Below are 16722 nucleotides of genomic sequence, written 5' to 3' on the forward strand. Positions count from 1 at the left end.
TTGAATAGAACTATAACAAGAGGTTAAATTAATAATCAAAAAACTTCCCACAAAGAAAATCTCAGAACCAGATGGCAAACTCCACCAACCATTTATTTTTTTAATATATTTTATTTATTTATTCATGAGAGAAAGAGAGAGAGAGAGGCAGGCAGAGACACAGGCAAAGGGAGAAGCAGGGTCAATGCAGGGAGCCCGATGCAAGACTCGATCCGTGGACCGTGGGATCACACCCTGAGCCAAAGGCAGACGCTCAACTGCTGAGCCACCCAGGTGTCCCTCCACCAAGCATTTAAAGCAAATCAACATCAGTTCTTTATAAACTCTTCAAAAAAAAAAAAAAAGAAGAAGAAGATTGAACATTGTTCAACTCATTCTATGAGCCCAACATTACTTTGATACCAAAACCAAAGACATCTCAGGAAAAGAAAGCTACAGATCGATAACTCTTAAGCACATAGATGTAAAAAACCCTAAACAAAATAGTAGCAAACTGAAACTAGCAACATATAAAAAGGATTATATATCATGATCAAGTGGAGTTTATTTTAAAAATGCAATGTTGATTTGCCATCTAAAAATCAGTTAATGCAAAAAACCAAGTGTTGTCAAGCACTTGGGGAAATTGGAACCCTCAGACATTGCTGATGAGATTCTGAAATGGTGAAGCCACCTTGGAAAACAATTTGGTAGCTCAAAACATTAAAAATAAAGTTACCATATGAACTAGCAACTCTCCTTCTCGGGTATATACCCAAAATAAATAAAGGCATATGTTCACACAAAACCTTCTACATAAATGTTCATAACAGCATTATTTATAAAAACCAAAAAGTACAACAGAACTCAAATCTACATTAATTGGTAAATGGATAAACAGAATGTGGCATATCCATATGATGGAATATTAGTCAGCCATACAAAGGAATGAAGTAGTGAAACATGCTATAACACGGACACATTTTGTTTTTTTGTTTTGTTTTGTTTTGTTTTTGTTTTTTTATAATAAATTTATTTTTGATTGGTGTTCAATTTACCAACATACAGAATAACACCCAGTGCTCATCCTGTCAAGTGCCCCCCTCAGTTCCCGTCACCCATTCACCCCCACCCCCCCACCCTCCTCCCCTTCCACCACCCCTAGTTCGTTTCCCAGAGTTAGGAGTCTTTATGTTCTGTCTCCCTTCTGTTATTTCCCACACATTTCTTCTCCCTTCCCTTATATTCCCTTTCACTATTATTTGTATTCCCCAAATGAATGAGAACATACAATGTTTGTCCTTCTAACACGGATACATTTTGAAAACATTATGCTAAGTGAATGAAGCCAGTCACAAAAGGCTATGTGTTGTGTGATTCCATTTACATGAAATGTCCAGAATAGGCAAATCAATGAAGACAAAAAAATAGATTAGTGACAAGCAGGTACTGGGGGAAGAAGATAGTAACTGCTATTCTCTTGGGATTGATAAAAATATTCTAAAATTAGATAGTGTGGAGGGTTGCTTGACTCTGTAAATATATTTAAAACTAATGAATTGCAAACTTTTTAAAAATGAATTTTATGGAATATGAATTTTATCTTAAACTTTATTTTTATTATTTGTTGTGAAATGATACTGGTTTGCATTTTGATGACTTTAAGGTAGCTTAAGCATCTCTTAATGTTAATTGATCAGTTTTCCCCTTCTGTGAATTTTTTAAAACATTTTATTTATTTAATCATGAGACACACACACACACACACACACACACACACACACAGAGGCAGAGACACAGGCAGAGGGAGAAACAGGCTCCATGCAGGAAGCCTGACACGGGACTTGATCCCAGGTCCCCAGGATCACACCCTGGGCTGGAGGCGGCGCTAAACCGCTGAGCCACCCGGGCTGCCCCCTTCTGTGAATTTTTATTCATGTTCTTTGTCCATCTTCTATTGGCCTACTGGTTTGTAAAACTACCTTTCACTGTTGGTAATGTATGAACCAGAAGCTTTCCTCTTCAGCAGTGACAGGTGAGCATGAGTGGCCACTTGGGCATGTCAGTACTTTCTAGACACATCCATTCCAGAATGGAATCTCTGAAATATATGGTTACCACGACAAATGACAACATCTCATAAGATTCCTTTAGTTGATAGAGTGTTTTACCTTTGACTAAGAGATAAAGTACTTGAGTTTCTTTTCACTACTGTGCCTCATCGACAATTACAGAGAAGCTATATAAGTAAGTACTTATTACAGAGAAGCTAAAGTAAGTACTATTTCTCCTATTAATCCTCCAGGCAGTCAAAAGTCTGTCTTCTTTCTAATGTGACTATTTTTCTTAGTTTTTATTGTTAAAAGAAAGAATTCTGCATGCATTAGGCTTTACCTCACCATCTGCACTCTTCTAAAGTTCTTACCAAATTTGCTGATTGGAAGAGTTCATCTTTGTTAATTGACCTCCTGACTTAATGTCTATCATCCTTTCCACCATCTGCCCATATCTATCTTCTTTTGCAGGCATTTGAGCACCTATGTTACCTAATGGTCATCTATCAGTTGACACTCACCAAAGTTTGGTCTCACCTCAAGCCCTCAAAGCCTAAGACTGAACTCTCCTCCATAAAACATTTCATATTCTTCAGTTAAGCTGAATCAAGGATTCAGGAAACAAATCCATCACGTGTCAAAAAGCATCAATAAAAAAATGCTAATCATTGTTTATTTATTAAAATAAACCATACACACATAGAAACACAGACAAAATTTATAACAAGGAGAAAATTCTAGACCTGTCCTAAAATTTACTCATGTTGTGTATCTAATCCTGTGAGAATTTTAAGGAGCAAATTTTCGTTAAAGCTAAGTCTTTGGTAGGGTAGACCAGAAGTATTCACCTAGGAAAATACAAAATATTTGAAAATAACAATGAAAATACTCCATTAACAAAAAAAGAGCTAAGTAGTGAGCACATACATCATCTCTGGAATGAGGCTTTTGTTCACATGTTTGGATCCAGAGACACCTCCCTGGGAATGAATAATCTTTCATTCTTGTTTTGAACCAAGGATAAGATGGAAAGGCTGGACTAAAAGAGAGTCACAAAGATAAGTCATTGCTGCAGATGGGTTAGGATGGATGAGATAAATTCTGCAGTAGCTGTGAAGTCACCAGGGTCAAATAAACAGCTGGGGAAGAATAAGGCTAAAAGAGCAAATTTACACACACAATTTTGGGTCAGAAAGGGGATTCCTCCACATGAAAGTCCAGCAAACACTTCATCTGAGGATAGCTCATTTTATTCAATAATGAGTAATAATTAAAGAAGAATCAATAGAAGATGTAAACAAATATTTTACAAGATAACAGCAGGAAAATAATATAAAAATAAATGTCAAGTAATTTTAGAAAAATATTTTCACAGAACAGATGAAAAAGCCTTTATAATTTAATGAAATAATTTTATCTATAAATATGATCTCAAAATAGGAATATAATAATTTAGGGAACAATAGTGCAACTCAGAAAAGAAGTGGATGGGAAAAAATATTCTACAAAAACAAAGGGCATGCCAGAAATAGTACAAATAAACATTGCTTAAAACCCGATAAGGAGCATGAAGGACAAGATTAAGCTCTACTAGAAAGATTTTTAAAAAGAAATCAAAACTAAGCATAATTGGTATCACTAAAGAAGAGAACCAAAATAATAGAAGAAACTATTTAAATAAAAATTTTAATAAAACTTTCCATGATTGAAAAGAAGGCTATGACCCTAGAGAAATTAACTCACAATCAACAGTGAGTTATATCCTAGTAAAATTACCGATTTTCAAAGATAAATAAAGAATTGGAAATCTGGGAAAAAGAAAAATGTAGGCCTCTTTTTCAATCAGATTCAATTCACCTATTAAAGAGAAGAAACAATTCAACTCACTTTGGTCTTTCCATAGCACTTCTAGGTGACAGTGGAGCCATGCCTCTAAAATCATTGAGGAAGACATTTTGGCCTGAGAATTTATGCCCAGGCAGATTTTAATTCAAATAAATGAATGTAAAAATATTTTTTAATGTGAGAGAACTCAAGGAATGTGGTTCCCTTCTTCAACAGACTTTAACCCAACTGATGATGAGGTGAATGGACAAGGCAGGACAGTATGCAGTGAATCTAGCTCATGCAGGGCTAAGGCATAAAGGAAAGTGAAGATTATTATTTCAGAATCGAATGTAAATATTATAAATTTTGAAAATATAGAAATGATAGCATAACATAAAATATAGGACAAAATTTTTAAAGCAACACATAAAAATATTTATAACTCATAATGAAGATAAATAATTATAAACATCTACATAAGAAGAATTTTAAGATGTCCTCCCAATATTCCTGTATTTCAGTATCCGTGTCTTCAATAAATCCCTCCCTTTGTAGCTGTAAAGGTAAGGGAGGATGTGGGCTGTATCTCTAGCTGGAAGGATATGCCCATGTTCCATAATATGGCAAAAGGAATTTTACAGATGTAATGAAGGCTACTAGTAGCTGACTTTGAGTTAGTGTGGAACAGTGTAGCATCAAAACAATAAGGCAAAACTAAACTATAAGAAAGTTACTGGTTTATGTACTAATACAAAATACTCTTTTGCAGTATTAGTAGTAGAAGACTATAATTCACCTTTGTCAGCATGAAAACAAGAAAGAATTCAAGATATAGTAAAGACAAAGGTAAGTGTGTGTATGTGTTTGCATGTTGTGGAGAAAGATCCATATATCAATCTCTAGCCATAAAAATAGAGAATATATCTTTTCTCTCTAATGCCCACATAAAGGACTATTCACAAAAGAAAACCGCATTAGGCTAGAAATTTCTGTATAAGTTCCAAAATGTAGAAATAGCAAAAATATGCTCTGGTTACAAAGCAAAACATTAGAAAGTAATAATGAACTTATGAAACAACCCCCCCCCAAAAAAAAACCCTACCATTTTTTATCTAAACTACTCTATTTTAAACAATTCTTGGGTCAAAGAGGAAATTGATACAGAAATTACAGTATTGATAATACAGCATCACAGGACCTAGACCATGCAACCAAAATAGTGCACAGAAAAAGATCCATAAGGTTAAATATTTAGACTACCAGAAAGAATGAAAATATTTGAATCAAATATCCAAAACAGGAAGTTAGAAAAAAAATAAACAACAACAAAAAAATGAATCCAAGGAAGGCAGTAAGAAAGAAGACATACATAAAGGCAAAGCTGAATTTCTGATTTAATAAGGAAATAATGAGACTAATAAGTTCAAATTTTGATACTTTCTCATGATGAAAAGGACATTCACTTCTATGACATGCTTTCCAAAAACCTATATTCTCAGTCTCATCATGAGGAAAACACCAGATAAACATAAATCAAGTCTGCAAAATACCTAAGTACCCTTCAAAACTGTCAAGGTCATGAACAAGGAAGATGGTGAAACACTTGCAGAGAGAGAGAAAGAGCATGAGCAGGATGGAGGGGGTGTGGTAGAGGGGAGAAGCAGAGCAGACTCCCCACTGACCGAAGAGTCCAACAGAGGGCTCGATCCCAGAACCCTGAGATAATGACCTCAGCTGAAGGCAGAAGCCCAATTGGCATCCTCGATAACTCTAACTAATCACTCTAATAACATAGAGAGATTTTAAAAAGCACTCACATTCTTTCCCATGAAGTAAATAATTTAAAAATAAGATAATTTTTTCCTTTATAATTTTAGTATAGATATTTCTATTTTCTGAAAATACTGGGTGGTATATCCAGTAATGGCAAATAATTAGAAATCTGTCTCATTCTTGACTTCAATGAGAATACTTCTAATTATTTCCTTATTACATTTGGTTCTAGCATTTGTATTTACATGTCACATCAAGAAATTAACCACATAGTTACATTACTAAGAATTGTTATCAAGTATAACTTGGGGTGCCTCAGTGGCTAATCATTTAAGCATCCGACTTCTGATTTCAGCTCAGATCATGATCTCAGGGTTGAGAGACTGAGCCTGGCTTCGGGCTCTGTGCTGAGCATGGAACCTGCTTAAGATTCTTCCTCTCTGGGGTCCCTGGGTGGCGCAACAGTTTGGCGCCTGCCTTTGGCCCAGGGCGCGATCCTGGAGACCCGGGATTGAATCCCACATCGGGCTCCCGGTGCATGGAGCCTGCTTCTCCCTCTGCCTGTGTCTCTGCCCCTCTCTCTCTCTCTCTCTCTCTCTGTGACTATCATAAATAAATAAAAATTTTAAAAAAAGATTCTTTCTCTCCTTCTTAAAAAAAAAAGAAAAAAAGATTAGACTTAAAATTTTATCAGATATTTTTTGCCTCCACAAAAATAATCATGTAAATTTTCTTCTTTTTAAAAAAGCAATTAACATTAGTTGTGTTATAGGTTCCCTTTTATTGAACCACCCCTATTTTTTTGGAATAAATACCACTCGGTTATAGTTCATTATTTTTTTTAAAGATTTTATTTGCTAGAGAAAGAGAGAGAGCACAGGAAGGGGGAGCAGTGGGAGTGGGAAGTGGGAGAAGGAGGCTCCCCACTAAGAAGGGAGCATGGCATGGGACTCCATCCCAGGACCACAGAATCATGACCTGAGCCAAAGACAGACACTTAACCCACTTAGCCCCCCAGGGGACCAGTTTGTTATTCTTTTTATGTGGTTCTATATTCTGTTTGCTAATCTTTTTGTTGTGTTGTTCTATAACATTCATTATGAATTTATTTAAAATTTTAGTGTACGTGTGTGTGCACATACTATCCTTTGATTGCTTTGCCATCAAAGTCATACTAAATTTAAATTTGGGGATTTGTCACAATAAGGTGATGGGAGATTAAGTTGATTCCCTTTTAACTAACTAGTCTCCTTCTCTCTGACTAGTAACTGGTCTCCAGACTCTGCAGTCCAGTGTGAAATGGCATCGCATAGTAAGTGATATTCTGTAAGACATGATTGCAACTGAAATCTCTTGGGTTAAAAAAATAATAATTTGTTCATTGTCCCTACTATGGGGATATCATAATTAGTGTTTAAAATGCATGTTTGGGCAGCCCCGGTGGCTCAGTGGTTTAGAGCCGCTTTCAGCCTCAGGTGTGACCCTGGAGACCCAGGATAGAGTACCCCGTCAGGTTCCCTTCATGGAGCCTGCTTCTCCCTCTGCCTCTCTCTCTGTGTGTGTCTCTCATGAATAAATAAATAAAATCTTTTTAAAAAATAAATAAATAAAAATAAAATGCATGTGTTTGGGACGAGGAAAAAAGGCAGTTTTGTTGAAAACTGCTTTTGGTTTTTTCTTCCCCGCAAAATCATATTCTTGCTCACCCTTATGTGTTCCTGGAAATGAGTTCAACATGAATTCAAAAGGATGAAGGTTTTGACCAACCATCCCACTGCTTCTCTCCACCTTCCCATCTTTTAACTGATCTGCTACAATAGACTCATATCCTTCCTCCCATCATCACTGTGGAAACCATTCCCTCCAAACTAGGTCAGAAGTAATGCCATGAGGAAACAGAAAAAGAAAAATGTTTTTCCCAATTCACAGCCACATCCCAGAGAAATAAAGACGAGACAATGAAGGGAGCTGTGAGAGAGGGAACCCCTTCCCCACTCCAATTATAGTGAGACTAACAATACATAGAATTTATAACATGTTAGGCATGCTCTAAGTGCTTTATTTATCTTTTCTATTTTTTCTTTTTTTTTCTAAGTGCTTTAAATAAATAACTCATTCAATCACTAACCTCCATGGTAAGTACTACTGTTATCCCACTTGGCAATTGAAGAAACTAAGGGCAGGAAATGATCCGCCCATAGTCATATAGCTACCAAATGGCAAAGCCAGGATACAGACTCATGGAATTGGGTTCTAGGGTGGCCAGCCTAAGTATCAAACTATACTGTATCACCCCTACAACCAAGAATTTTTCCTGCCCTGGGGATCAAGGAGAACCTTTGAATAAAATTATCAAGATTTTAAATAAATATATTCAGTATTAATAATTTGGTAAAGTTGTTCAAATAACCAAAAGAGATAGAAAACTCAGAGAATCAGACTTAGATGCCAATAAGTGAGACCGCTTTCTACGAGGGAATCTAGGGTAAAGGATTGGCAGAGAAGAGAGGGATAGAGCACAGTGGCATCAGTTACAGGAAAAATAGAACCATGGCACATTTATCAAAACTAAGAAATTAATAGTACAATTGTATTAACTAAACCATAGATTTCATTTGGATTGTGCCCATTTTACCTTTTCCGGGATCCAATCCGGGATCCCACACTGCATTTGGCTATTAGGTCTCCTAGTTTCCCCTGATCTGTAACTGTTTCACCATCTTTCCTTGTTCATGATCTGACAGTTTTGAAGGGTACTGGTCAGGTATTTTATAAGAAGTCCATTGATTTGAATTTATTTGGTATTTTTCACATGATTACACTGGAAATATGGGTTTGGAGGGAAATATCACAGAGATAAAGTGTCTGCATATTCCATCACTGGAGTGATGTCCAGGAAACCAACAATTGTAGACTCAGGGGCTGGGAACTACGATATGGAAGGTGAGGCAAAACTTGGAGACTCTTCCCACTGTTTACCCATTTGTACTATATATTTGCATATATTACTTTTAAAAATCTTTAAATAAATAGGATATCATGCTTTAAAATTTTATTCAAAAAGATACTTGCATAGGTAATCTAAGTTTTGTCAGTGGGTCAAACAATGTATTTGTCCCTAAATGTGAAATCCATCTCTTGCTCTCATACAGGGGCTCTTTACTATACATGTCTGTAAATGCTCCTCACTCCCAAACTCCCAATTTTATCTTAATTTTTACCTTCGTTTTCTCTTAGGTTTTATTTATTTTTATATCATTGGATATTTTTTCTTTATATCTAAGCCCCTTTATTTCCTTGTGCAGAGCTGGAATCTTAATTAAGAAATTAGTGGAGGTGATCCCTGGGTGGCTCAGCAGTTTAGTGCCTGCCTTTGGCCCAGGGCATGATCTTAGAGTCCCCGGATTGAGTCAGGCTCCCTGCATGGATCCTGCTTCTCCGTCTGCCTTTGTCTCTACCTCTCTCTCTGTGTGTGTCTCTCTTGAATAAATAAATAAAATATTAAAAGAATAAATAAATAAATTACTGGAGAGCAAGATATTTTCCTATGTAAATTTGAAGCTTTTTTTTCTCTTTTGCTAGTAGAGATTACAAAGTGGAGATCTTCTATCAGTCAGAGATGACCATGACAAATTTTGATGTACTGAGATATATACACTATTGAAGAAATAGAATAGTCCAAAGGGGATTCTTGCCAACAGGATGATGAGGAGTTTTATTGAATATACGAAGTATATAGAAAATTTAGAAAGTCTAAAGAGTTAACTTGTGGTATTCCAATTAGTTTATTAGATCCACCAATTTGTCTCTGGAGTCATTGTAAGAATTAACGAAGCAGCTGCAGAACCTGCAGAATAAGAACATGATTCTATGAAGGTTAAAATCACACTACAATTTTGGGTTTTAATTTGTTTTTCAGAAGCAGGGTCTATATTTCTCTTAGCTCTGGAAATGATCAAAGTTCAGAAACCAAATTATATTCAAGAGAATGACAGACTTGGGTTGGAAATAGTCAAATATAGAAAAAAGAAGAAAAAGAGAAAGAAGAAAGAAAAAGAAAGATAGAAAGAAAGAATGAAAGAAAGAAAGAAAGAAGAAAGAAGAAGAAGAAGGAAGAAGAAGAAGAAGAAGAAGAAGAAGAAGAAGAAGAAGAAGAAAGAAGAAGAAAGAAAGAAGAAAGAAAGAAAGAAAGAAAGAAAGAAGAAGGAAGGAAGGAAGAAAGAAGAAAGAAAGGTTAGATGGCTCTTGGGATACGAAACAAACTTGCTTGATGTAGATGTCAGGGTGTGAGCCTAAGTTGAGTTCCCGCTAGGATTCAAGCATGCCTGGACTACCACTCCCATTGAGGCAGAACAGAATGAAAAAGCCTGCAAGAAAAGAGCACATCTCAAAAGAAGATTTTCAAAGTAGTGGCTCAAGAACAGGGGCTGGCGGAAGAGGGGAGGAGAGGCTCTCACTGAGGCAGTTGCTGAGTCCTAGGATGATGGGGCTGCTGTGAAAGAGAAAGGCAACAAGCAGCTGGAAAGAGTAAGAGTAAATAAGGTTGCCTGTGGCTCTTGCTGTAAAGCCAGAGCACCTTTTGTGGATCCCACCTTTCTTGATAATGGCTATCAGCAGCCATGGGACGCTATCAGCACTTACTAAAAGCAGCACCAATGCCTTTGACAGATGGCAGCAACCAGCTCAGCACAATCTTGTGGCTTCCACAGGGATGGGCAATGTCATCACAGCACAGCAGCAAAAGGGAGTTATCACACTTTTAAACTACTATAGACAGCTCAAATATAGAAAAGAAATCTTTCTATATCTAATTGGATAAACCTATCCAACTGTTTCTTTTTCAAAAATTTATCAGCAAATTTTACTCAATTATATTCCCAGATCAACTTTGGAGTATCCTTGTGGAATTTCTCCCAGAATTTCTCTGGCATTTTAATTAGGATTGCACTAAATTTACAGATTAGTTTATAGAGAATTTACTTCTTACATTATTGTCATCATCTGGCACATGTATTTTTTTTCTTTCCACTTGCTGGAATCTTCATGTAGACCTTATACATTTCTTGATCATTTATATAGGGGTATTTTATAGATTTTATGGTTACTGAGTGTAGAATATATATATGATTTATAAATTTTCTCTCAGCACACTTATCTTTTCCTTAACTGTATCTTTTGAAGAGCAAAAGGTTTTAGTATTAATCAAGTCTAACGTATAATTATTTTTCTTCTGTTGACTGTGCTCTGCAGCCATATCTAAGAAAACTGCCTAAATTAAAAATGACAACAATTTTATCCTATCTTTTCTTCTGAAGTTTTTATAGTTTTGGCACTTACATTTAGATCTATCATCCATCTTGATTTATTGTTGTGTAGGCATGAGATAATATAGATTTGTGTTTTTAAATATGAATATCCATTGTCCCACTCTTATTTTTAATATATAGTCTCATACATAGCATTGCTGCAAAACAATGTGACCTGCACAATTTCTATCTCTGAGATCTTAAGTTTCCTTTGTGAAGTGGATATATGATAAGTTTTAGAATTTCTTATGGTTTTATGAAAGTAGAATACTCTCATTTTTAAAATACATGCAAAATAGATGGGTAAAAAAATTACCATCTTCAAAATAGCCATCACCAATTATGACTCCAGCCATTTCTGTAGAATACAAGTAATTTTCTCTAAAAAATATTTTGAAGGTATAATTTACAGGGTTTTTTTTTTCTGTTATCCAGTATTACCAATGAAAAACCTGATCATGATCTGATTCTCTAGTTTTTGTCATCTGTTTTCTCACTGGAAGCCTTGAAGATTATCTTTATCTTGGGTAAATTGAAATTTCATAACAACTTGTATTTTGTATTCAAATATACTAGATAGTTATGTTTCAATCTAAAGACTCCAAGAAGTTATTTTGCATTACTGATTGAGCAATAGTCTTTCTTATGTGTCCTGCATTCTTTCTTTCTGGAACTTCTATTAGTGACATACTAATAGTAACATTTTAAGACATCCCAAGATCTCATGGCTTTAAATTTTTGGACTCTCCACTATCAGTTACACATGAAAACATACCGAAGAATCAATTTAGGACAGAACCAAAGTGTTTCTCCATATGAAAGGATTGAGGTGTGTGTATTAGTGAATTGGCACTTCAGAATGCTAACTGACAAGACAATTTCAATAATGCTCTAGGACTGTTTGAGAAGAGATTAATGCCTTGGGTAGTCATATAATTCAAATGTAGTTCTGTGGTTCATTCTAACTGCTATCTTCAATTGTCCCTAGTAAGAGTAAAAAGAAATCTGGAAGTTTTTTAAATGTTTGCATATTAATTTAATCACTGAACCAACACACACTAGTTTTTCAGGTGTCACTGGACTACTTGTTGGAATATTTGTGGTTCTCCAGGGGTTAGATTTGCTATTACCACTTCCAACTTGACCAGATAACATGGAGTGATGAGGATAATAACACTTTTTCTGATCATTGAAGATTTATTAGTTTAAAGAGGAAACTTTCCATATTGAATAGAAAAGCAGTTTGGTAATATGATCTGTCTAGAAGTATTTGTGTTCATAGATACCATTAGTATAATCAAAGTGGAAAACAAAAGGCATAAGAGATGGCAAATTAAAGTCATAGATGGACTAGGGAAAGTCAACTTGAAATTGTTCCAAAATAAGTGCCAGTTCCATAGCCCTTTCTAAAATGTGGGCATAAACAAAGTGTCTGCAATTACCAGATGACTAAATTTTATCAATTACTTGGAGTTAAAGTATTCTGTTCCAATGGATATCACAGGAAACTTGTAAATAATTTTTATATTATTATAATAATCATTAATGACCAACCCAAGAGTCTAAACCAAGTTTAAACTAGGGATATGTTACAGAAAGGAGTCATAAGGAGCCTTCAAAAAATGAGAATAATCAGTGATATTCATCCTCTTGAACTGTTGGAGTTGATGTGAACATGATGGTTTTCAACTGGTTTCACTCAGTTTCTTTTTTTATATTACTAAGAATACTACCTATTACAAGTTCTGAGGGCTTAAAGATTATGTTAAAGAGATGAGAGGGAGAGAAAACAGTAAATTGTATCAGCAGAATTCTATCAGATATTGAGACAGATATGTGTGAACATAGGGCTTCACAATAGGCTGTCACCAGCAAGTTTTGGAATGCATGAATGAAGCAACATTGAGACTTGGACTTGAAACAGTATTTTTACTAACCAGTACCAAATAGATATTACTATTGTGCTATTGGACACACTAACTGGTTATGATGTCCATGTATACTTGAGCTTAAAAATAAAACTCCTCTCTTTGAAAGAAATCAAAGAAAGTGGAAATCAAAGAAAGAAAGTGGAATTCCAATCAAAGAAAGTGGAATTCCTCTCCATTTAGGAAGTCAGGGAAATTTGAGTCTCTGTGTTTGTAGAGGTCCTCTACTTTTACAGTTATGCTCTAACTTTTGAGTTATCTCAAGAGAGTATACTCTCCATCAACAAGGCAATTCACCAGAAATGCTCACTGATCTGTTTAGGGTAGAGGAATCAAAGAAAGCACAGGGAGCAGAAGTCCACCTGAGAAGAATGTTTAAAAGAAAGCTATGAGGTCTCTAGGCATAGAATGTCAAGGTCTTTTCAGTGAGTATTAATATTTTACACCAGAATCAGCCAAAAGTCAGGTACTGCACCAAGTACACATCGTTGTGAATGAAAATTAAGTGTTTTGCCACAATGCAACCTTGCTTTTTTCAGAGTCTCATGTGTTGACTTTGGTCTTGTAGAAAGGAAAAGTAAACCTTGGCTACGAATACCTTTTTTTTTTTTTTTTTGTCCATTTGTGTATAGATTCATTTGTGCCTGAAGGTATCTGAGGACCCCAGATCCAAATGTGAGACCCAAACTCCATGCATCAGCATAGTGAACCTGCCTATCTGGGCAGCAACCTTGTACTGAACTTTTCCCACCTAAGTCATCAATGGCTTTCATGGCTCCAAGTCCAAAAGATATTTTTCTGTCTTTTTCTTGCATGGCCTTTAAGCAGCATTTGACACTGTTACCAGTCACTATGTGTCTCTTAAATCTCTTCTATTTCCCCTTCCAATAGGTTAACCAATCCTATTCTGTTGCAGTCTCTTTTCTACTGGGTAACATTAGCCTTAATTGTTCTTGTCACAACCACTTTATCTTGTTCAATCAAGTCTACAAAGCAGCCCTGTGATCTTGTCCCTCCTTTGGTTAAATGAGATGAGTGGTAAATCTTTAGGGCTCACAAAAGGGCTTGTCCTGATTGGCCTCTCTGGCTCCACAACTTAACCACTGTCCTTACTCTCTTTGCTCTAGCCTTCTTTCATGTCCTCCTAATGCAGTTCTCAATTCTGGCTTCATATTAGAATTACATGTGGAGCTTTAAAGACAAAACAAAACAAAAACTACTCTTAGGGCCATACCTCTAGAGATTTTGATTCCCTGGTGTGGCGTGAGTTCTAGGCATCTGTATTTTTAGATTTTAGAAGATATCCTAATTTTAAGGCTCAGCCAGGGTTGAGAACCACTTCTCTAATGCACCTTTTCTCAACTCAAGTTCTTAGCACATACTGTCCCCCTGTTTGAAAAACTCTTCCTCCACTCCCCCCACCCCCATAATCTCTAGGTTGAAATTAAAAGTTGTTTTTAAAGTAAAATTTCCTGGATATCCTTTGCTAGTTAGCTTCCCTTAATAATCCCTATGATTTGCCTTTTAGACATCACAATTTCTGTTATTTAAGTTTGCTTTCCCATAAGATTAAAGGCAAAAATTATCTGTTTTTTCCCTGTTCTAGCTCCACTGCCTAACATGTAATAAAAACTTAAAAAAAAAATTTAAAAATAAAAAAATCTGATGGTTAATTGAAAATGTCTGTGTCCTGGGAAATAAGCCTTGGTTAGATATTAAATAACTATTTAGTCCCCAATCTTTCCATAATAAGATTCTTGGCTGAGAAGGAAGATTTATAAGGATGGCAAGGACTTTTTGATGAGAAAGTGTATATTTGGGGTAACATCTTGAGCCTAGACCATGGTTATCATAAGATCCTAATACATCTGGAGAATTGGTGTTGTAGGCCTTTCAGGAGTGTCTGAAAATGAGGGCCCCACATCTTCCTGGAAGCTTTCTAAGGAAAGAAAGTTGAGGCACAAAACTAGCTTAAAGAGAATGATCCATGAAGAAAGATTGGGGCAATTCGATATAGAGCCCATTAAACTTTTTCAAGGATTTCTCTCACTAATCTTCCTAGGAGTGTAAATCATAAGCAAGTAAAAACTAAAAGAACCAGAATCCTGAGAAAGCACAGTGTGGTTCCACTAGTTCTGATGGCTTCTGCAGTAGTGGAAAATAATTCAACTGGCTTTGGGAGTCAGGGATGAATTAGCTCTGGGTGTAGCCTTCAGCTCTCTTAATATTTGGCCTTGGCATGATTGGAAGAATGTGAGAACACCAGCAAAAATGTCACTACCTTTGGTAAAACACCAACACAAACAGGAGGCTGAAAGGGTAAGAGCATTGAATATTCATACCCTCAATTCAGATTCCTCATCTCTCTGCACTTTGGTGTTTTACTATTGTCAAAGAGAGGAGGATTCTAGTGAGCTAGAAATGAAGGAAAAGTTGCAGACTAACATAATAGTCTATAGGACCCTGTCCATGGTTCTGTTTGAGCATTCACAGGATTGTGGGAATTACTAGAAGGGAGTTCAAATTCCCTCAGAATAATGATTATTATGATAATACCATTTTCCCCCAGGCTAAGGTGGCATCAGAAACACATAATGTATGTGATTTGAAACATCTGAGGTTTAAGGAACCTAGTCAAATAGGCATGACTCCAATTTTTCTGGCCAAGAATGACAACAGATATTGAACAAAAATGTCAATGATATAAGATATATATAAAAAGCAGATGGTCAGCTTAAAGAAGAAAGCCAAAATAATATATATGGAAGCTTAAGGCCCACCAGGCTGGTCCTAGAACCTAGTATTATGAAACATATTATGAAGTACATATTTCCAGGTTTTGACCATTTTATCATTTACTATGGGTTTCCAATGAAGAGCCATTGTGATTAAAGAGTAATTGAAAATGAGATGGAGGAGAACCTATCCATATAATAGAAGTTAAAGCCAGCGTAATAATCATTATTCCCCAGAGGAGGTACTGAAAAATTTCTGAGAACCCTGGTGAGCATGTTATGTACTCTGAACAATAACAAAAAACCTATGTGGGGAAAGCAGGTGAAATTCCTGGCCAATTCCTATAACTTTCTAGACTGACACTACTACAAAACCAGTTTATAGATGTTAGACAATCCTTATCACTTGCTGATGTATGCACTGGTTTTTGGCGTTACATTAACATTAGTGGTACCTATGGTACAGGCAAACCATGTCCACAACAAAGAAGGGATGTGCTGTAAATTAGTTAATCAACAAAAAATGGGATGCCAAAGTAATACAAGCAGAACAATAACCTGATGAAGGAGTTGTGATAACATTTTTGGCTCTATGAAAAAAAAGAAGCTAGCTAACAGATGGGAAGCAGAGGTCCGTGTTACTATAGATCTAGTAACTGACAATTTATTACTGTGAAGCAAGCTCCAGGATTGAGAGAAAATAGTTCACTTAAAAAGTGCTTCTCAATCCTGACTGTTCATCACAATCACCTGGAGGCCTTGGTTTTGTTTTGTTTTGTTTGTTTTTTTTAATGTCTGGTCTTGAATCCAGACCTATTAATTCTCTGGAGATGTTGCTAAGGAATCAAAATCAATGTTTTTCAGCCCCTCTGCGTACAGCCAGGGTTGGGACCCAGCGATTAGATTTGATGTATCTCAAATTGATTTCCAAGGACTAAAGCCCAGTTACAACTTTGTCTGTGGGGAAAAGTTACCATTGAGGCAATAGTCCCAAAAAATCATTGCTTAGATAGAGACAGGATGTTCAGTTTGTCACTGCCCAGAGAAATGAGTACTAGTGTATTTCTGGCCAAATTGAAAGAAAATAGTGACAAGGACAAAAATGTCAAATTTCAAACTA

This window comes from Vulpes lagopus, chromosome 1, assembly GCF_018345385.1.
Source record: "Vulpes lagopus strain Blue_001 chromosome 1, ASM1834538v1, whole genome shotgun sequence".
In the NCBI taxonomy this organism is placed as follows: Eukaryota; Metazoa; Chordata; class Mammalia; order Carnivora; family Canidae; genus Vulpes; species Vulpes lagopus.